We start from the raw sequence: 24,778 nt of genomic DNA, 5'->3' as shown, positions 1-24,778 counted from the left end.
TGTTCTTCGTACTCTTGATCATTCTTTGAGTAAATAAGTATGTCATCGATGAAAACAATGACAAACTTGTCAAGATATGGCCCACACACTCGGTTCATAAGGTCCATGAATACAGCTGGTGCGTTAGTCAATCCAAACGACATAACCATAAACTCGTAATGAACATAACGCGTCCTAAAAGCAGTTTTTGGAATATCATCATCCTTTACTCGCATTTGATGATATCCAGAACGTAAATCAATTTTTGAATAAACCGACGAGCCTTGTAGTTGATCAAATAAGTCATCAATTCTCGGCAGTGGATAACAGTTTTTGATGGTAAGTTTATTCAACTCTCTGTAGTCAATACACAACCTAAATGTACCATCCTTCTTCTTGACAAACAAAACAAGAGCTCCCCATGGTGATGTGCTTGGTCGAATGAAACCACGTTCTAATAGTTCTTGCAGTTGGCTTTGCAGTTCTTTCATCTCACTGGGTGCGAGTCTGTAAGAAGCACGAGCTATTGGTGCAGCTCCTGGTACAAGATCTATTTGAAATTCAACAGATCAATGTGGAGGTAGTCCCGGTAATTCTTTCGGAAATACATCGGAAAATTCTTTTGCGACGGGAACATCATTGATGCTCTTTTCTTCAGTTTGTACTTTCTCGACGTGTGCTAGAACAGCATAACAACCTTTTCTTATTAGTTTTTGTGCCTTCAAATTACTAATAAGATGTAGCTTCGTGTTGCCCTTTTCTCCGTACACCATTAAGGGTTCTCCTTCTTCTCGTACAATGCGAATTGCATTTTTGTAACATACGATCTCTGCTTTCATCTCCTTCAGCCAGTCCATACCAACTATTACATCAAAACTCCCTAACTCTACTGGTATCAAATCAATCTTAAATATTTTGCTACTCAGTTTAATTTCTCGATTCCGGCATATATAATCTGCTGAAATTAATTTACTGTTTGCTAATTCGAGTAAAAATTTACTATCCAACGGCATCAATGGACAATTTAATTTAGTACAAAAATCTCTACTCATATAGCTTCTATCCGCACCAGAATCAAATAAAACGTAAGCAGATTTATTGTCAATAAGAAACGTACCCGTAACAAGTTCCGGGTCTTCCTGTGCCTCTGCCGCATTAATATTGAAAATTCTTCCACGACCTTGTCCATTCGTGTTCTCCTGGTTCGGGCAATTTCTAATAATGTGGCCCGGTTTTCCATATTTATAACAAACTACATTGGCATAACTTGCTCTGACACTACTTGCTCCGCCATTACTCGTTCCGACACCATTTGTTCCTTTAGTTCTGTTAACCCCTGGTCTGTAGACCTCACACTTCGTCGTTCTATGACCATTTCTTTTACACTTGTTGCAAAATTTGGTGGAGAACCCCGAGTGATACTTTTCACACCTTTGGCATAGCTGCTTCTGATTGTTGTTGTTGTTGCGGTTGTTATTGTTGTTGGGATGATTGTTGTAGTTATTGTTGTTATTGTTATGCCGTTTGTTGTAGTTGCGATTGATGTTGCGATTGTTGGGATAGTTGTTATTGTATTGGTGACTCTTATCACCATTTTCCTCCCACTTTCTTTTGACTTGCTTCACGTTGGCCTCTTCGACCGCCTGTTCTTTAATTCTTCCTTCAATCTGGTTCACTAGTTTGTGAACCATTCTACATGCCTTTTGTATGGAGGCAGGCTCGTGTGAACTTATATCTTCTTGGATTCTCTCCGGTAACCCTTTCACAAACGCGTCGATCTTCTCTTCCCCATCTTCGAACGCTCTCGGACACAATAGGCACAATTCTGTGAATCGTCTTTCGTACGAAGTAATATCGAATCCCTGTGTTCGTAACCCTCTAAGTTCTGACTTGAGGTTATTGACCTCGGTTCTGGGAAAGTACTTCTCGTTCATCAAGTGCTTGAATGCTAACCATGGTAGCGCGTAAGCAGCATCTTGTCCCACTTGCTCTAGATAGGTATTCCACCATGTTAACGTAATACCTATGAAGGTATGCGTAGCGTACTTCACTTTGTCTCCTTCAGCACACTTACTTATGGCAAACACCGATTCAACTTTCTCGGTCCACCGTTTCAATCCGATTGGTCCTTCGGTCCCATCAAATTCTGAAGGTTTGCAGGCAGTGAATTCCTTGTAGGAGCATCCTACACGATTTCTTGTGCCGTTAGCTGTATTGCTAGATTTAGAGTTATTATTGGTATGTAGCGCAGCCTGTACTACGGCTATGTTTGAAGCAAGAAAGGCACGAAATTCCTCTTCGCTCATATTCAAGGTGTGTCGAGTAGTCGGTGCCATTTCCTTCAAAATAGTCAAATGAAACAAGTTAATCATACAGAATATTAAGAGTAGTCAATAGTATCTCGTAGCATAATATGAACTCATTTATAAAAGCTTTTTCTTCATATTAGCATTTTATAAGTTTAAATTCGGGTACTACCTACCCGTTAAGTTCATACTTAGTAGCTAATATACAATTCAACTACTACAATTCCATATGAAAAACTGATTATAATAATATATCACATATAAATATTCTTCAAACTTACAACTTCGCTATATTACATATAACATGAAATATAGTACACTATGATACAGGACAGTTTTGGAGATAAATCTAGTTAATACGCAAGTTGTTCAGCAAAGGAAATAAAGACACGTAATTCATAAGTCCAGAAACAAGTCATGCATTCTGGTTTTACTAAGACGACTTCCCATCCTTGGTCTTGTGGAAAATAAAAGTTATGACCATTGGCTAGGCAGCATGTTGTAATGTCGTCAAAAGGACGAGGGTTTCGTAATGTCCAACAGCCCCGTAATAATCTAAAAACCTTGTTTCTCACCCCAACTACTGAATCCGTCACTTGTGGGAAAGTTTTATTTAAAAGCTGCAATTCGATGTTCTTTTTCTCACTTTGGTAAGAAGCGAACATCACTAACCCGTAAGTGATGTGTGCGAGGTGGTGTATAAAATAGTTATATATTTGCTACAAAATACTATTAAATATGATACAATTTTACACAAGTGATTTATTTATTTATAGAGTGGATATACCTAAACCTTGCTACAACACTTATAGGCAGTGTACCTAATCGTACAGTAGTGTAGTTTTTAGTAAGTCCGGTTCGTTCCACAGGGATCTTTAGCCAAGCTTAATGATATATTTTTAACTTATAATTGTAAAAATACAAAAATATATATAAGTAGTATTATTATTATAAAAGGGGGGGTTTTTACTGTTTAATGACCGGTTTGTCGATTTTAAAACTTTAGTTGCAGTTAAAACCTAATGTAAAATATTAAATATATAAAAGACTTAATTTAAAGCGTAAAGTAAATAACGATAATGAAATTGCGATAAATAAAAGTGCGATAAAATAAAATTGCGATAATTAAAGAGTACGATAATTAAAAGTGCAATTAAATAAAATGACAATAAATAAAAGTGCGATAATTAAAAGTGCAATTAAATATGAAATATATAAATTATGCTTATTTAAACTTCCGTAATCATGATGTTTGACGTGTTGATTTTAGTTTATTCCCATGGGTTAATTGTCCTTTGTCCTGGATTATTCAATATGTCTATCTGGTTTTTGTCCATAACAGTCCATCAGTCATAAATATAAAGTGCGAGTGTCCTCGTCAAATTATCCTTATTTCCGAAGTCAAATATTCCAACTAATTGGGGACTTAAACTGTAACAAGGTCTTAATACTTTGTTTAATAATTACACCAGGTTATCGACTGTGTGTAACCCAAGGTTTTAATACTTTGTTAACAATTACGCCAAGTGTCCTTGTACATAATTCACCCCTGTTTTAATAAGTCTATTAACTATTAATCCATTCCCGTGTCCGGTTAACTGAACGATTATTCGTACATATAAATATCCCGCCCATTGTGTCCGATCGAGTGTATATGGTTATTTATAGGTACGTCCAACTGTAAATCTTTATATTAAATTAACAAACTATCATTTAATTAAACAAATATAAAGCCCATTAATAGCCCATAGTCTAATTTTCACAAGTGTCGTTCTTTTGTCCAAACCCCAATTATGGTCCAAAACCCAATTACCCAATTTTAATATTTAGCCCAACATCACGATTACTTCGGCATTAAATAAGCATAATAATAACTTAGCTACGAGACATTAAATTAAAAATAACATTAATCATAACTTATAGTGATTAAAAATAGCATAGCGTTACACGGACAGAATTTCGACTTATACCCTTACAACATTCGCTAACATACCCTTATTATTAGAATTAAAATTAAAATTAAAATTAAAATTAATATATATATATATATATATATATATATATAGATATATATATATATATATATATATATATATATATATATATATATATATATATATATATATATATATATATTTACGTATGAGAGAAAGGAAAGAAAAAGATATTTAAAATCATCACCAAACTGCGAAATTTATAGGACCTGAGCTGAAAAAGTGTGCCATGCGATCGTATGGCTTTTGTGCCTCCAGGCCATGCGATCGCATGGAGGTAGGTACCAGCTCACATTTTTTTGTTCACAAGCTTGTCGACGTTTTAATAAATAAATATAATATATAAATAATCATAAGAATTATTTAAATATTATATTATATTTATGTGCATAGCTGATTTGTAATTTTTAGTCCATTGCGTTGAGCGTTGAGAGTTGACTCTGGTCCCTGTTCCGGATTTTCGAACGTCCTTGCGTACAATTTAATATCTTGTATTTTGCGTTTCGCGTCTTGTACTCTTGAAATTTTGAGACGTTTCTCATCAATAATTGGAACCACTTTGATTGTATTTTGTACTTTTGAGCTTTTTGGTCGTTTGCGTCTTCAATTCGTCAAATCTGTCTTTTGTCTTCTCCTTTTATTATTTAAACGAATATCACTTGTAAATAGAACAGTTGCAACTAAAAGCTTATCTTTCTTGAGGGATAATGCTATTAAATATATGTTCATTTTTAGCATTATCAAATATTCCCACACTTGAGCGTTGCTTTTCCTCAAGCAATATAGTCTTGAAATAAAAATACTAGAATCACTTCTTTATTCTTCACACTTTGTACATCGGTGATTTCTATACGGCGGTATATACAATGGCAGTAACGATGTGGTTTACAGTCCCACATGACTATAAAATTTAGATCCCTTAAGGAAATTGGATCTTTATGAAAACATTTGATCTTTTGAAAATTAAATCTAGCTTTTATCCTAGATAAGTTTTCCCGAATAACCCTTCACCGGTGTTTGCAAAATGTTTTTGTGGGTTTGGTGGGTTTCATATTTGAAAATTTTAGCTTAAAACTTGCGGTTTTGTGTCACCCACTTGCTAACCTTGTATTGGGAAAGCAACACGTCCAGTATACCTGCTCCGTATATTACCTTTCGGTAAACTACCGTCTGGTTGTAAAGGAAAGCATTGAACAAGCAACTGTTAAGGCAATGTCCCCTGACATGCTTTTAATTATGGTCTATAATGTGTCGGATGCAATTACTATCCTTTGTAGGAGCAATAGTAAAGCTCACCCTTTAGTTTTTCGGTTTGGCACAAGGTCCTGTCTTTGACCATGCTATGCAACCATCATTCTTACGGTTGACACCCGATTTGGTTCAGGTGACCTAATGAATTCCAGGTGAATTCCTAGGATTTTACGTTCAATGGTAATGAACGCATTAAAAATGGGTTTTTCAGAAAACAAATCGATTTGTAATTTTGATCAAAATATTTTCTTGTTCAAGCTCGAGTTTAGATATCATCGAATTCCATGAGTTTGTAATTCTCAATCTTTAAGGTCAATCTCTAGGATTGAGTAATATCAGGCTTAAAAGCTGATTTTTAATCTTTAAGGAGATTATCCTTTCTGGGGGTCTGATTCATTAGTCTTATAAAGCTAATTTACACGGCGTCCTCCCCATTTTACGAGACAGATCCTCTCATGGTTAGGATAAGTCTGACCACTTGGCGACCCTGTTTGATGCTGAGGTCCGTGGATTTCCAGCTGATTTTCGAGAAAACTTTTCAAGGTTTTTCGTAGACTCTACAACTGGTCTGGACGACAACTTCATGACCTAAATCAAGAAGCGCGTGTCTTTTTCGGAAGACTTTACTTCCTTTTAATGATGGAATTGATTCATCGTGTAGATCCATCTTTCTTTCAAAAGTATTACAATAAATCAGGTAAAATGGTTAATTTTGTCCAAAACAAAAGTATCTTTGTATAAAATATGTGATATATGTTTTAAAAAGCTTGGTAATTTTTCCCACACTTGGCTTTTATTTTCCTTTCTTTGCCTTTTTATTGTCCTCTATTCCATTTTAAATGAATTCTAACATTTTAGGTTGTTTCTCAATTTATGTCCTTTCCGAGGTAACAATAATTTCGGTGTTAACACCTAGTTTTATCGTTCATAAATATGTATAAACATGATTTTGAATTCATTTAGTTGAAAATTTTGAAAAATTTTACTAGAATTGGGTAGTCAGTATATAATACTAGGGCTGTTCTTTATTATCAGAGAGCACTAGATTCTAATACAACTACTGCGTTACTAGTATTTTTAATGGTAACCAAGTGTATAATTCAAAAATTTTAAAAATCCGAAAGAATTTAACCCCTTCCCACATTTAAGATCTTGCAATGCCCTCATTTGCAAGAAATCAGTAACAATTTAAATTATTGAGGGTGATTAGCGTAGAAAAATGATTAAATTTTACCAAAATTTTCAAACATATTGGCGTTTGTTTGTTGAATGATAAATGGTGCACATCATTTGTTCATTCCGTCTTGTTGTTACATCACATTTGTTTTTTCGTTTTGTCGTCAAAATTAGTAGCTTTTGCTGAACTTAATGCCAGTCTTTGAAAATGCGCTGTTTTACCCTGTTGAGTACAATTGACAATATACATACATACAAATATAAACATGCATGGTAATTTGAAATGGGACTTAAAATCCCACTTTAAAATCAAATATGAAATATTAGTACCAAATAATAAAAATATTAAACAATACATTAATGTATCACAATATAATATGTTTAAACATAAATAAAAATCATAAAAAGATAAAAATCATAGAAATCACCAACGGAACTATATCAATCTGGATTGGGGTTCCAGTTCATGTCGTCGTCCGGGTTCGATGGTTGGTGATAGGTGTACTGGTAGGCCTGGTTAGGGTCGTAGAGAGTATATGGTGGTCTCATCTTGGGCTGGTGTGGAGGAGAGTAAGTGGGTCGGGTCGGAACGTAGTGATCCTGAGGTGACAGCTGGCTCATAATCTGACGCTGATGATAGTTCCATCTATCATGCTGTCGTTTCCAGGAATGCTCGTAATCATTCCGGGCTTGCCACTGCTCCATCAGACTAAATCTCTCCCCGTTTGTCATATCTACCTCGTCTACATGCTGGTAGACGTCAGTCATAGCCTCCCTAATGACATCCCTAATGTCATCCGCTTCCTCCATTTCCTCATCTGAAACTCTCTCTACCCGAGGATGACTACCGTCATAGGGTACTGGCTGGTTGCGTCTGCTCTTTAATACCTTAGCACCCTGATAGACCTTCAATCCTAAAGGCTCAACCTGTTCCCTACATTCCAAAAGTGGACCACCTTGGTTCCTATCTACACCCAAATACTCTCCAATGAGAGTAACAAAAATACCTCCTCCTATAATCCCCCCTTCCTGTATTCCTTCCACCATCTTAGACAAATAAAAACCAACACAGTAAGGGATATTAACAAAGCTTCTTGGGTCTCGAATACACTTTAGGTAAAATTAATCATGTAAGGTCATTATCTCCTTGTTGTGACCTCTCTGTGTAATCGAGTTAGCCAGAAATCTATGAATTATACGAAGCTCGGCTTTGTTAATATGTAAGTAGGAGTGTTTTCCTCCCAGTGTAAAAACATTATAGTTTAACATACGCCTCCAAACGGCGTTCACGTCAAAATTCCTATATACCCTTTCACCACGATAAATCAAATTCATACAATCGGGTAGTAGTAATTCACTAGGAGTGTAAATCTGTAATGCCCTGGCCATGTCCAGCATGGACATCCTGTACATCCTTCGGCCAAGTATAAACCTAAGAAAACTTCTATCATCTAATCAATCTACATCTACATTTAACGCTATAGTACTCATCAGCTCAACACATCATTCCTTATATACAGGCCTACGAATGGTGAATAGACGTTCTCAATCGGTAAAAAAAGAACTGCCATACCTTTGAATTAGATACTCCCTAACTGAGTTAGCTAGTTGGACCCTTTCCAAAGGATCCCAATCGATTACTCTTGGCACTTCTACATTTTTCGGTATTAGTTTGAATTTATTACTTTGATATGCCGGGTAATCCCTCCATTTTCTATCGAATCTCAGATTAGGATGCAACGTGTGTTCAGGAATCGTTGGGTATTCTACTGGTGGATGTATCGTAAATACTATGAAGGCATCAACAAATTGTAGCGAATCATAATAAGGTACGTGTTGATCAAGCTGTTGTTGTGGTTCCTGTTGTTGTTCCGGTTCAGGTTCATATTGCATTTCTGGTTCAGGTTCTGGAGCAGGTTGCCTGGATGATGAGGTTGCACCATCAGTATCTGTAAATCTCTGCAAAACACATTAAACACAAAATTTGTGCATCCAAATATGCATTAGTGTTAGCAAAATAACAAATTGAAACAATTACAATAACATGTTAAATCAAAATTAAACTTATACACATTTTTCACAATTTTTACAATTCTACACTTTTTCAAATAAGCATAAATGAAAATGTATACAAAGTTCATAAGTATTCAACTCAAATAACATGTTAAAACATCCATTACTAACAATTAAACAAGTCTCAAATGGCAATTATATCAAATTAATCAAGTTCATGAATTTTGGACCTAAAAAGTCCACTTTAATTCTCAAAAATCATGTTTAGGATCAAAGTTTGGATCATTTAGCTACCTAAACATGTTACACTACTTAATTTAGTAATAATTCATGATAAAAATCAGCCATAACCTGTTTATATCAAAAAACCCCAAATTGCTCAAGAACACAAACCCTAGATTCCTAAAAATTTTGAAGTTTTTGGCTTCAAATCATGTTAAATAGCATCAATCTAGGTTATACATGTATAAAATACTAACAATTTAACTCTAATTACACTAGGAATTAACAAAATCAAATTAGAAAAAATATAGCTCAAGAACACTAAAAATCAAATTTAAAGAGGTTTAGGGATGTAATTGTTACCTTTCTTGATAAACTTCTGAACAATTTCATGTTTAGAGCGGATTGTAGCGAGAAATTTGGTTGAATTTGGTGAAAATTTGATGAAAATTGAGAGGTTTTGGGGTGTATGTTCGTGAATATGTGTGTGTGTTGTATGGAGAGTAGAACTCGACTGCTTTTTGATCCTGGCCAAATTTTCAGCTCCATGCGATCGCATGGTTCTGAAGGCCAAATCCCATGCGATCGCATGGGGTCCGGGTACAGTGATTTTTGAATTTTTTTTTTTTTTTTTTTTTTTTTTTTTATAAAAACCTTATACTTAATAAAACATATAATTAATAAAAAATTAAAAATTTTTTTCTTTTTAGGAAGGGGGCGTTTCGGATCGTCGTCCTAGTCCGTCCCTAGACAAAATTTTAAATTTTGTCCTTTTTAAGCGCTGTTTTAAAAGCAAAGATTTTTGGGTGTTTTTTTTTTAATGTTTTTGACGTACTTTAATTCAATAAGATTAAAAATAATGATAATAAAAGTTCTCGTCCCTCCCTTGGGTAGAGCAATTTCGGTTCAACAGCCTAGTTTTCAACTCACGACGAATTTTAAAAATCAAATTTTTAACTTAACGAAATAAAGTAAATTTTTGTTTTTAAATTCACACCAAACTTAAATTTAAAATGCATAAAATTAAAAATTAATTTTATTAAAAATTCATACCAAACTTGTATTATATTTTTGTTTTTATACATACAAACTTATATTAAAAATAGTAATTTTTCAAATATTTATAAACTTAAATATATTGATTTTAAAAAGTTTACAATATTATTTTAATATTAATTTTAAAAACAAAGTAAAAATAAAATTAAAAATTTTTTTGGTCTTTTTCCCCACTTTAATCAATCAAATATTATCAAAAATATACGCCCCTCTTTTCGGTAAAGTAATTTCGACTATTTACCTAGTTTTACTCCTGACGAATTTATGAAATATTTTGGGTTGATTGATTAAAGATATTTATACCTTAAGAATAAACGGTAAATTTCGCAGTGATGTAATAAATTTTTGTATGATATAAATAATTTCGGTCGCAAAACCTAATTTTATTGAGTATCAATTTAATACTTTATAGCGAACGATTTATCGTTTATTATCAAAAGGTTAAAAATAAAAAATAAAAAAAAAAAACTGTACATACCTACCTGTGAAATACAATTTTCAGTGACCTGCTTTAGCCCACTCATAAGATAGTCGGACTAATTGGTTTTCTATAGCTACATAGGCGTAACCTCGAGCATTCAATGATTTTTCTTCGAAACATATGAACGGTCCTTCTCTGCATAAAGTAACGAACTCGGTATTTGAATATGTTTGATTATTTGAACATTTACCTTCGTGTGACCATTTTCTGCATTTGTGACATCTTTCAAGGTGTCGTGCTCTTCTTTTCGCTGCGGATTTTGATTTTCCTTTACCAAAAAGTAATTTATTATGATCGTTTCTGAGTTCTTTTCTTACTCCATCCAATTTAGCTTATATTACTGACACCAGGTCACTCGGAAGGGTGTCATTATTACGTTTAGCGATCAAAGCGTGTAGCATTAGATCATGGTTCAGATCAAAGGAATTCTTCATCTCGTAAAACCTAAAAAAATAAAAATTCAGAATGGGGGGGAGAAGACTAGTTCTTTAGGGTCTGCTAGGGAAAGACCATCCGGATTCCATTCTCGAGAACTTACCCGAAAACAGAATATCTAACTCTAACAGAAATACATGTTACCCTAAAAAGATTCGAACCTCCCCACACTTAGTTAGCTGTGGTGTCGAAATTATGATTAACTTCGTTGTCAACTTCCATCGGATCATGTACGTAACGTTTAACTCTGTGACCATTAACTTTAAATTCAATCCCATTTGAATTTATTAATTCTACTGTTTCGTACGGGAAAACTCTTTTGACTATAAATGATCCAGACCATCTTGATTTCAATTTTCTAGAAAATAGCTTGAATCGTGAATTGAAAAGAAGAACTCTGTCTCCTTCTTTAAATTCTTTTGAACTTCTGATTCTTTTATCATGCCATTTCTTCGTTCTTTCTTTATAGATTAACGAATTTTCGTATGCTTCATGTCTCAATTCTTCTAATTCATTTAGTTGACTTAACCGTAGACGTCCAGCTTCATGTAAATCAAGATTACATGTCTTCAAAGCCCAAAATGCTTTGTGTTCAATTTCTACTGGAAGATGACATGCTTTTCCGTAAACGAGTTTAAAAGGTGTGGTTCCAATTGGAGTTTTGTAGGCTGTTCTAAAAGGCCAGAGTGCATCCTCCAATTTCATGGACCATTCCTTCGGATTTGATCCTACGGTTTTCTCTAGAATACGTTTTAATGCTCGGTTGGTATTTTCAACTTGTCCACTTGTCTGTGGATGATAAGCAGTTGAGATTTTATGAGTTACTCCATATCTTTTGAGAACTTTCTCAAGTTGATTTTTACAAAAATGAGTACCCCGATCACTTATTAAAGCTTTCGGTGTTCCGAACCTAGCAAAAAGACGTTTTAAAAAGTTTACTACAACTCGTGCATCGTTAGTTGGGAGAGCTTGTGCTTCCGCCCATTTAGATACATAATCAATGGCAACGAGAATGTAGAGATTATTATGAGATTTTGGAAATGGACCCATAAAGTCAATACCCCAAATGTCAAATACTTCACATACTTGAATGACATTTTGTGGCCTTTCATCACGTTGACTTATTTTTCCGGCTCTTTGACAAGCATCACAGGATTTGCAAAGAAGGTGTGCGTCTTTGAAAATTGTAGACCAATAGAATCCAGCATCGTAAACTTTTCTTGCTGTGATTTGAGGCCCATAATACCCTCCTGTTGGTCCTGTGTGACAATGGTTTAAGATTTGACTAGCTTCATTTCCGAATACACATCGGCGTATTATTCCATCGGGACAACTTTTAAACAAATGTGGATCTTCCCAGAAATAGTGTTTTATAGCACTAAAGAATTTCTTTCGTTTTTGGTACGACAACCCTTTTTCAAGGAATCCACATACTAAGTAGTTTGCATAGTCTGCAAACCATGGAATTTCATTATAATCTATCCTTAATAGATATTCATCAGGAAAGTTGTCTTGTATTTCCGATTCATTTAGAACTTCTAATTCAGGATTTTCAAGACGAGAAAGATGATCAGCGGCGAGATTTTCTGCTCCATTTTTATCTCGGATTTCAATATCGAACTCTTGTAAGAGTAAGATCCAACGGATTAATCTTGGTTTGGCATCTTGTTTCGAAAATCGGTATCTAAGAGCAGAATGGTCAGTATAGACCACCGTTTTAGCTAGAACGAGATATGAACGAAATTTGTCAAAAGCAAAGACAATAGCAAGGAGTTCTTTTTCAGTAGTTGTGTAATTTGTTTGTGCTCCTTGTAACGTCTTACTATCATAATAAATAGGTTGAAATCGTTTTTCAATCATTTGTCCTAAAACGGCTCCCATTGCAAAATCACTTGCATCGCACATTAGTTCAAACGATAGATTCCAATTTGGAGTTATCATGATCGGTGCATTAGTGAGTTTCTCTTTAAGAATATTAAAAGATTTGATGCATTCATCTGAAAAGATGAATGGAGCATCCTTTTCTAGGAGTTTATTCATAGGAGTGGCAATTTTAGAAAAATCTTTTATGAAACGTCGGTAAAAACCGGCATGCCCTAGAAAACTCCTAACTCCTCTAACATTGGTGGGATGTGGAAGCTTAGCAATTACATCTACTTTAGCTCTATCCACTTCAATTCCTTCCTTTGAAATTTTATGACCAAGAACGATGCCTTCTTTAACCATGAAATGGCATTTCTCCCAATTAAGTACTAGATTTGATTGTTCGCATCTAATAAGCATTCTTTCAAGATTAACTAGACATGATTCAAATGTATCACCGAAGACTGAAAAGTCATCCATGAAAACTTCCATGCATTCTTCTATCATGTCGTGAAAAATCGCCATCATGCACCTTTGAAAGGTTGCAGGGGCGTTGCAAAGTCCAAATGGCATGCGTTTGTAAGCAAAAGTACCATAAGGGCACGTGAATGTGGTTTTCTCTTGATCCTCGGGTGCTATTGGAATTTGAAAATATCCGGAAAAACCATCAAGAAAACAATAGTAACTATTTCCGGCTAATCTTTCCAACATTTGATCAATGAAAGGTAAGGGAAAGTGATCTTTTCTGGTGGCGTCATTTAATTTTCTATAATCAATACAAACACGCCATCCTGTTACAGTCCTAGTAGGAATAAGCTCATTTTTCTCATTTGTGATGACAGTCATGTCACCCTTCTTAAGTACGCATTGAACTGGGCTTACCCATGGACTATCAGAGATTGGATAAATTAAACCTGCATCTAGCAGTTTAATAATTTCTTTCTTAACAACTTCTTGCATATTAGGATTTAATCTTCGTTGGCGTTGCACATACGTTTTATGACCTTCTTCTATAAGGATTTTATGTGTGCAATACGAATGACTTATTCCTTTAATATCATGAATTTTTCATGCAATAGCTGGTTTATGAGCTTTTAGCACAGAAATGAGTTGAGATTTTTCATTTTCAGTAAGAGAAGACGATATTATTACAGGTAATTCGGATTCACCATGTAAATAAGCATATTCCAAATGGTTTGGAAGTGGCTTTAACTCTAATGTCGGTGGTTCTTCTATCGATGATTTATATCGATATCTGTCTTCTTCTTTTAGCATTTGAATTTCTTCTGTTGTTGGTTCATATCCATTAGCCATAAGTGTAGCTAACATTTCAGTTTCATCAATTAGTTCAGTTTCTTCTCCTAAAGAACATTCTCCTGTTCCTTGTAATTCTGGAAATTCTTCTAATAATTCTGCATGTGAATCTATAGTTTGAATATAATAACATGTATCATCTGCAGATTGCGGTTGTTGCATGGCTCTATCAACAGAAAAGGTAACACTCTCGTCCTCTATACTTAAGGTCAGTTTCTTACCGAACACGTCTATTATTGCTTTAACCGTGTTTAAGAATGGTCTTCCTAATATGAGAGGTACTCGAGAATCTTCTTCCATGTCCAGAATAACAAAATCTACTGGAAATACTAAATTACCAACTTTAACTAGCATGTTCTCCATTATCCCTCTAGGATATTTTACTGATCGATCGGCTAGTTGTATGCTTATTCGTGTTGGTTTCAATTCTCCAAGGTCTAGTTTAGCGTATATTGAATACGGCATTAAATTTATACTAGCACCTAAGTCTGCCAATGCTTCTATTGAACTAAGACTACCCAGAAAACATGGAATTGTGAAACTTCCTGGATCTGATAATTTTTCTGGTATCTTATTCAACAGTACTGCAGACCAATTAGCATTCATAGTAACAGCCGAGAGTTCTTCCATTTTCTTTCTATTTGTGATTAGATCTTTCAAGAATTTGGCATATCTAGGCATTCCTGAAATTACATCAATGAAAGGAAGATTTACATATATTTGTTTAAACATATCCAAGAATTTGGATTGCTCGGCTTTAAGTATTTCTTTTCTCATTTTACTCGGGTAAGGAAGTGGTGGTTGGTATGGTTTAACATAAGGCTTAGCTTTAACTGTGTTATCTTCATTAACCTTTTCAACTACCAGTTCTGTTTCTTTATCTTGCTCAGGTTGTGGTTCTTGTGGAGTAGGAATAGCTTCATCAGAAATTACAGGTATTTCAGGTGGTTTAAGTGTAATACCACTTCTTTTGGTAATAGCTTTAGCTGTTTCATTCTGGGGGTTAGCATTTGTATCACTAGGTAAACTTCCCGGTTTTCTTTCACCTATCAACCTTGCTAGGTTACTCACTTCTTGTTCCAAATTTTGAATAGAAGCTTGTTGATTTCTAAATGCTTGAGCATTTTGTTCATTGGTTTGTTTCTGAGATGTGAAAAATTGAGTTTGAGATTCAACTAGCTTTGACATCATATCTTTTAAATTTGGATTTTTATCATCGGTTTGTGGTGGTTTGTTTTGAAAAATAGGTCTTTGCTGATTGTAAGTATTATTGGATACTTGTTGATTGCTTGGACCTTGTTGGTTGTTGTATGGAACATTTCGGTTATAATTCTGATTTTGATTGTAGATTGGTCTTGGCAGTTGATAATTATTCTGATAATTATTTCCAGGCCTTTAGTTTATGTATGAAACATTCTCTCTTTGTTCCATTGTTAGTTCAATACTGAGACAATCTTTTGTCAAATGTGGTCCTCCACACTGCTCATAACTAATTCGTATTGAGTGGATATCTTTAGTCATCTTTTCCATTCGTCTCTCGACAGCATCTATCTTTGCAGAAATAGAATCTAAGTCATGGCTAGAATCGGCTCTAGCTGCTTTAGATGATCTAACGATATCTTTTTCTTGGTGCCACTCATGTGAGTGGGAAGCAGTGTTATCAATAATTTTGTAAGCATCAGTTGCGGTTTTCTTCATAATAGAACCACCAGCTGCTATATCGATGTCTTTTCTTGTAGTGATGTCGCATCCTTGGTAGAATATTTGTACTATTTGACAGGTTTCTAAACCATGTTGCGAACATCCTCTCAATAATTTTCCAAATCTGGTCCAAGCTTCATATAAAGTTTCATTTGGCTTTTGCGTGAACGTGACTATTTCTCCTTGAAGTCTTACGGCTTTAGATGCCGAAAAGAATTGTTTAAGAAAATTTTCAACTAAAACATCCCATGTATCAATCGCCCTTTCAGGTAACGATTCCCAACCAATCTTTGGCTTCTCCCTATAAAGTCCAGGGAAATAACATTAGAAATATCTGTTCATCCTCAACTTCTCTTATTTTGAATAAAGTGCAGATCCTATTAAATGTTCGAAGATGTTCATTTGGATCTTCCTTCGGCGCACCACTAAATTGGCATTGATTAGTTACCATGTGTAGGATTTGTCCTTTGATTTCATAATCTGGCGCATTTATGTCAGGTTGAGTAATTGTGTGACCTTGGCCAGTGCGTTTAGCTCTCATTCGTTCTTCCATACTTAGAGGTTCCAGATTCTCCATGATTGAATTTGTTGAATCTGAATCACTAGAGGATTCTGATTTAATGGTTGGTTCCTCTACAATCTCTGTTTGAATGATTGGTGGTTCCGGAGGAAAGATTAATGGTTCAGGATCTCTGAATTGTCCCTGAATATTCTCTGGATTCTCAATTGTGAGGTCTGGTTTAAAAAATGGATTATCGGAAATTTGAATTAGAGTACTTGGTCGACTGGATGACGATTCTAAAGAAAAATCAATGGCGACAATATTTGCTAGATGTCTTGATCGAGTTACAGATGGTGAACGTACAAAAGGTGGTGAACGTTTTGCTCGGTGCATTCACTGAATATCCTATTAGTTATAAAAGAAAAAAATTATTAAAGTTATCAAATTAATAGACTTTTCTGCTTTTGTCCACGTTTCGAATAGCCAATAGATGCAGCAGGGAGCCAGAACCTTTTAAATCGGAAGCTCACAACTCAGCCACTAACAAATCCAACTATTACTACGAAGCAGAAAATTTGGATGTCTATCAATTTAACCACTTAAAATAATTTTTCGTTGAAATTTAAAGAAATTTTAGAGAAGAAATAGAAAAAATCTATGTCCTAAAAACTAGAGTGGCGAAAAATAAGAAAGAAAAAGAGCGCGTCGGAAAACGTCGAAAAATAAAAATCGAAAAATAATAAAAAGAAAGTAGCGCGTCGAAACTTAAAAATCTAAAAACTAGGAATTAAAAGTTACGTCTAAAGGTATTAAAGCTTAAAAGGAATACTATATCTCAAATGACAATAACTTAAAAAGGTACTAAAATATAAAACGGCGTCGCAAAATTCTAAAGCACCTAAATCTTAGTCTAAAGAAAAAGCACTTAAGGGATTTTACAGCAAAGCCTAAAAATCTAGAAATAAAAATAACTATGGCAAAAACTATGTCTTAAAACTAAATACGAGCGAAAAATATAAATATTACGCTAAAACAAATAAAAAGATACAAAATATAAAAATAAACTTAAAGTTGTAAAAAGTACAATTTTTATAAAAATATTATTTTTATATTATTTATTTTATAAAAGTATTAATTTTATATATTATTAAAACTAAATTAAAACTAAATAATACAAAATAATAAAATTAAAACTAAATAATATAATAATAATACCCTAATTAGGGTTTAATAATAATAATAATAATTATTACTCCGTAATTAATGCAGTACCAGGTCAACTGTGGCGTGTCAGTTCACTTCATGCGATCGCATGAATTTTTGCCTTCGGGCTCATGCGGTCGCATGAGCTAGGGTTTCGGGTCAAAAGTTGGGCTGCTACAATACCGGGCCTCGAGTGTTTTTATTATTTTTTTTTTCTGTTTTCTGTTTTAATAAATAATTATATAAATAAATAAAAACTTGTATTTTAAAAACTAAAATATAAATAAAGAAACTTTATAAAACTTATATGTTTAACAAACTCTTAAAAATACTTAAATTTTGTTTTTCTTTTCTTTTTATATTTTTGTATTTTTAATATTTAAAACATATATATTTTTATACAAAGAACTTAGTAAAAAATCTTTTTTTTTTTTTTTAGATAGCGTTTCGCTTCCGGCGTTTAAGCTGTTCCCCGACAGCGGCGCCAAAAATACTTGATGTGTGCGAGGTGGTGTATAAATAGTTATATATTTGCTACAAAATACTATTAAATAGGATACAATTTTACACAAGTGATTTATTTATTTATAGAGTGGATATACCTAAACCTTGCTACAACACTTATAGGCAGTGTAACTAATCGTACAGTAGTGTAGTTTTTAGTAAGTCCGGTTCGTTCCACAGGGATCTTTAGCCAAGCTTAACGCTATATTTTTAACTTATAATTGTAAAAATATAAAAATATATATAAGTAGTATTATTATTATAAAAGGGGATTTTTACCGTTTAATGACCGGTTTGTCGATTTTAAAACTTTAGTTGCATTTAAAACCTAATGTAAAATATTAAATATATAAAAGACTTAATTTAAAGCGTAAAGTAAATAACGATAATGAAATTGTGATAAATAAAAGTGCGATAAAATAAAATTGCGATAATTAAAAAGTACGATAATTAAAAGTGCAATTAAATAAAATGACAATAAATAAAAGTGCGATAATTAAAAGTGCAATTAAATATGAAATATATAAATTATGCTTATTTAAACTTCTGTAATCATGATGTTTGATGTGTTGATTTTAGTTTATTCCCATGGTTTAATTGTCCTTTGTCCTGGATTATTCAATATGTCCATCTGGTTTTTGTCCATAACAGTCCATCAGTCATAAATATAAAGTGCGAGTGTCCTCGTCAAATTATCCTTATACCCGAAGTCAAATATTCCAACTAATTGGGGACTTAAACTGTAACAAGGTCTTAATACGTTGTTTAATAATTACACAGGTTATCGACTGCGTGTAACCCAAGGTTTTAATACTTTGTTAACAATTACGCCAAGTGTCCTTGTACATAATTCACCCCTGTTTTAATAAGTCTATTAACTATTAATCCATTCCCGTGTCCGGTTAAATGAAAGATTAGTCGTACATATAAATATCCCGCCCATCGTGTCTGATCGAGGGTATATGGTTATTTATAGGTACGTCCAATTGCAAATCTTTATATTAAATTAACAAACTATCATTTAATTAAACAAATATAAAGCCCATTAATAGCCCATAGTCTAATTTTCACAAGTGTCGTTCTTTTGTCCAAACCCCAATTTTGGTACAAAACCCAATTAACCAATTTTAATATTTAGCCCAACATCACGATTACTTCGGCATTAAATAAGCATAATAATAACTTAGCTACTAGACATTAAATTAAAAATAACATTAACCATAACTTACAGTGATTAAAAAATAGCATAGCGTTACACGGACAGAATTTCAACTTATACCCTTACAACATTCGCTAACATACCCTTATTATTAGAATTAAAACTAAAATTAAAATTAAAATTATAATATATATATATATATATATATATATATATATATATATATATATATATATATATATATATATATATATATATATATATATGAGAGAAAGGAAAGAAAAAGATATTTAAAATCATCACCAAACTGCGAAATTTATAGGACCTGAACTGAAAAAGTGTGCCATGCGATCGTATGGCTTTTGTGCCTCCAGGCCATGCGATCGCATGGAGGTAGGTACCAGCTCACATTTTTTTGTTCACAAGCTTGTCGACGTTTTAATAAATAAATATAATATATAAATAATTATAAGAATTATTTAAATATTATATTATATTTATGTGCATAACTGATTTGTAATTTTTAGTCCGTTGCGTCGAGCGTTGAGAGTTGACTCTGGTCCCGGTTCCGGATTTTCGAACGTCCTTGCGTACAATTTAATATCTTGTATTTTGCGTTTCGCGTCTTGTACTCTTATAATTTTGAGACGTTTCTCATCAATAATTGGAACCACTTTGATTGTATTTTGTTTTTTTGAGCTTTTTAGTCGTTTGCGTCTTCAATTCGTCGAATCTGTCTTTTGTCTTCACCTTTTATTATTTAAACGAATATCACTTGTAAATAGAACAGTTGCAACTAAAAGCTTGTCTTACTTGAGGGATAATGCTATTAAATATATGTTCGTTTTTAGCATTATCAAATATTCCCACACTTGAGCGTTGCTTGTCCTCAAGCAATATAGTCTTGAAATAAAAATACTAGAATCACTTCTTTATTCTTCACACTCTGTACATCAGTGATTTCTATACGGCGGTATAAACAATGGCAGTAACGATGTGGTTTACAGTCCCACATGACTATAAAATTTAGATCCCTTAAGGAAATTGGATCTTTATGCAAACATTTGATCTTTTGAAAATTAAATCTAGCTTTTACCCTAGATAAGTTTTCCGGAATAACCCTTCACGGGTGTTTGCAAAATGTTTTTGTGGGTTTGGTGGGTTTCATATTTTAAAATTTTAGCTTAAAACTTGCGGTTTTGTGTCACCCACTTGCTAACCTTGTATTGGGAAAGCAACACGTCCAGTATACTTGCTCCGTATATTACCTTTCGGTAAACTACCGTCCGGTTGTAAAGGAAAGCGTTGAACAAGCAACTGTTAAGGGAATGTCCCCTGACATGCTTTTAATTATGGTCTATAACGTGTCAGATGCAATTGCTATCCTTTGTAGGAGCAATAGTAAAGCTCACCCTTTAGTTTTTTGGTCTGGCATAAGGTCCTGTCTTTGACCATGCTATGCAACCACCGTTCTTACGGTTGACACCCGATTTGGCTCAGGTGACCTAATGAATTCCAGGTGAATTCCTAGGATTTTACGTTCAATGGTAATGAACGCATTAAAAATGGGTTTTTCAGAAAACAAATCGGTTTGTAATTTTGATCAAAATATTTTCTCGTTCAAGCTCGAGTTTAGATATCATCGAATTCCATGAGTTTGTAATTCTCAATCTTTAAGGTCAATATCTAGGATTGAGTAATATCAGGCTTAAAAGCTGATTTTTAATCTTTAAGGAGATTATCCTTTCTGGGGGTCTGATTCATTAGTCTTATCAAGCTAATTTGCACGGAGTCCTCCCCATTTTACGACACAGATCCTCTCATGGTTAGGATAAGTCTGACCACTTGGCGACCCTGTTTGATGCTAAGGTCCGTGGATTTCCAGCTGATTTTCGAGAAAACTTTTCAAGGTTTTTCGTAGACTCTACAACTGGTCTGGACGACAACTTCATGACCTAAATCAAGAAGCGCGTATCTTTTTCGGAAGACTTTACTTCCTTTTAATGATGGAATTGATTCATCGTGTAGATCCATCTTTCTTTCAAAAGTATTACAATAAACCAGGTAAAATGGTTAATTTTGTCCAAAACAAAAGTATCTTTGTACAAAATATGTGATATATGTTTTAAAAAGCTTGGTAATTTTTCCCACACTTGGCTTTTATTTTCCTTTCTTTGCCTTTTTATTGTCCTCTATTCCATTTTAAATGAATTCTAACATTTTAGGTTGTTTCTCAATTTATGTCCTTTCCGAGGTAACAATAATTTCGGTGTTAACACCTAGTTTTATCGTTCATAAATATGTATAAACATGATTTTGAATTCATTTAGTTGAAAATTTTAAAAATTTTTACTAGAATTGGGTAGTCAGTATATAAGACTAGGGCGGTTCTTTATTTTCAGAGAGCACTAGATTCTAATACAACTACTGCGTTACTAGTATTTTTAATGGTAACCAAGTGTATAATTCAAAAATTTTAAAAATCCGAAAGAATTTAACCCCTTCCCACATTTAAGATCTTGCAATGCCCTCATTTGCAAGAAATCAGTAACAATTTAAATTATTGAGGGTGATTAGCGTAGAAAAATGATTAAATTTTGCCAAAGTTTCCAAACATATTGGCGTTTGTTTGTTGAATGATAAATGGTGCACATCATTTGTTCATTCCGTCTTGTTGTTACATCACATTTGTTTTTTCGTTTTGTCGTCAAAATTAGTAGCTTTTGCTGAACTTAATGTCAGTCTTTGAAAATGCGCTGTTTTACCCTGTTGTGTACAATTGACAATATACATACATACATACAAATATAAACATGCATGGTAATTTGAAATGGGACTTAAAATCCCACTTTAAAATTAAATATGAAATATTAGTACCAAATAATATAAATATTAAACAATACATTAATGTATCACTATACATTAATGTATCACAATATATTATGTTTAAACATAAATAAAAATCATAAAAAGATAAAAATCATAGAAATCACCAACGGAACTATATCAATCTGGATAGGGGTTCCAGTTCATGTCGTCGTCCGGGTTCCATGGTTGGTGATAGGTGTACTGGTAGGCCTGGTTAGGGTCGTATAGAGTATATGGTGGTCTCATCTTGGGCTGGTGTGGAGGATAGTAAGCGGGTCGGGTCGGAACGTAGTGATCCTGAGGTGACAGCCGGCTCATAATCTGACGCTGATGATAGTCCCATCTATCATGCTGTCGTTGCCTGGAATGCTCGTAATCATTCCGGGCTTGCCACTGCTCCATCCGACTAAATCTCTCCCCGTTTGTCATATCTACCTCGTCTACACGCTGGTAGACGTCAGTCATAGCCTCCCTAATGACATCCTTAATGTCATTCGCTTCCTCCATTTCCTCATCTGAAACTCTCTCTACCTGAGGATGACTACCTTCATAGGGTACTGGCTGGTTGCGTCTGCTCTTTAATACCTTAGCACCCTGATAGACCTTCAATCCTAAAGGCTCAATTTGTTCCCTACATTCCAAAAGTAGACCCCCTTGGTTCCTATCTACACCCAAATACTCTCCAATAAGAGTAACAAAAATACCTCCTGCTATAATCCCCCTTCCTGTATTCCTTCCACCATCTTAGACAAATAAAAACCAACACAGTAAGGGATATTAACAAAGTTTCTTGGGTCTCGAATACACTTTAGGTAACATAAATCATGTAAGGTCATTTTCTCCTTGTTGTGACCTGTCTGTGTAATCGAGTTAGCCAGAAATCTATGAATTATACGAAGCTCGGCTTTGTTAATATGTAAGTAGGAGTGTTTTCCTCCCAGTGTAAAAACATTATAGTTTGACATACGCCTCCAAATGGCGTTCGCATCAAAATTCCTATCTACCCTTTCACCACGATAAATCAAATTCATACAATCGGGTAGTAGTAATTCACTAGGAGTGTAAATCTGTAATGCCCTGGCCATGTCCAGCATGAACATCCTGTACATCCTACGGCCAAGTATAAACCTAAGAAAACTTCTATCGTCTAATCTATCTACATCTACATTTAACGCTGTAGTACTCATCAGCTCAACACACCATTCCTTATATACAGGCCTATGAATGGTGAATAGACGTTCCCAATCGGTAAAAGCAGAACTGCCATACCTTTGAATTAGATGCTCCCTAACTGAGTTAGCTAGTTGGACCCTTTCCAAAGGATCCCAATCGATTACTCTTGGCACTTCTACATTTTTCGGTATTAGTTTGAATTTATTACTTTGATATGCTGGGTAATCCCTCCAGCTTCTATCGAATCTCAGATTAGGATGCAACGTGTGTTCAGGAATTGTTGGGTATTCTACTGGTGGATGTATCAGAAATACTATGAAGGCATCAACAAATTGTAGCGGATCATAATAAGGTACGTGTTGATCAGGCTGTTGTTGTGGTTCCTGTTGTTGTTCCGGTTCAGGTTCATATTGCATTTCTGGTTCAGGTTCTGGAGCAGGTTGCCTGGATGATGAGGTTGCACCATCAGTATCTGTAAATCTCTGCAAATCACATTAAACACAAAATTTGTGCATCCAAATATGCATTAGTGTTAGCAAAATAACAAATTGAAACAATTACAATAACATGTTAAATCAAAATTAAACTTATACACATTTTCACAATTTTTACAATTCTACACTTTTTCAAATAAGCATAAATGAAAATGTATACAAAGTTCATAAGCATTCAACTCAAATAACATGTTAAAACATCCATTACTAGCAATTAAACAAGTCTCAAATGACAATTATATCAAATTAATCAAGTTCATGAATTTTGGACCTAAAAAGTCCACTTTAATTCTCAAAAATCATGTTTAGGATCAAAGTTTGGATCATTTAGCTACCTAAATATGTTACACTACTTAATATAGCAATAATTCATGACTAAAATCAGCCATAACCTGTTTATATCAAAAAGCCCCAAATTGCTCAAGAACACAAACCCTATATTCCTAAAAATTTTGAAGTTTTTGGCTTCAAATCATGTTAAATAGCATCAATCTAGGTTATACATGTATAAATTACTAACAATTTAACTCTAATTACACTAGAAATTAACAAAATCAAATTAGGAAAAATATAGCTCAAGAACACTAAAAATCTAATTTAAAGAGGTTTAGGGATGTAATTGTTACCTTTCTTGATAAACTTCTGAACAATTTCATGTTTAGAGTGGATTGTAGCGAGAAATTTGGTTGAATTTGGTGAAAATTTGATGAAAATTAAGAGGTTTTGGGGTGTATGTTCGTGAATATGTGTGTGTGTTGTGTGGAGAGCAGAACTCGACTGCTTTTTGATCCTGGCCAATTTTTCAGCTCCATGCGATCGCATGGTCCTGAAGGCCAAATCCCATGCGATCGCATGGGGTCCGGGTACAGTGATGTTTGCTTTTTTTTTTTTTTATAAAAACCTTATACTTAATAAAACATATAATTAATAAAAAATTAAAATTTTGTTTCTTTTTAGGAAGTGGGCGTTTCGGATCGTCGTCCTAGTCCGTCCCTAGACAAAATTTTAAATTTTGTCATTTTTAAGCGCTGTTTTAAAAGCAAAGATTTTTGGATTTTTTTTTTAATATTTTTGGCGTACTTTA

This window comes from Rutidosis leptorrhynchoides, chromosome 1 (assembly GCF_046630445.1).
Source record: "Rutidosis leptorrhynchoides isolate AG116_Rl617_1_P2 chromosome 1, CSIRO_AGI_Rlap_v1, whole genome shotgun sequence".
Classification (NCBI taxonomy): Eukaryota; Viridiplantae; Streptophyta; class Magnoliopsida; order Asterales; family Asteraceae; genus Rutidosis; species Rutidosis leptorrhynchoides.
The sequence above is the reverse complement of the archived record's forward strand: the minus strand, read 5'-3'. Positions refer to the sequence as shown.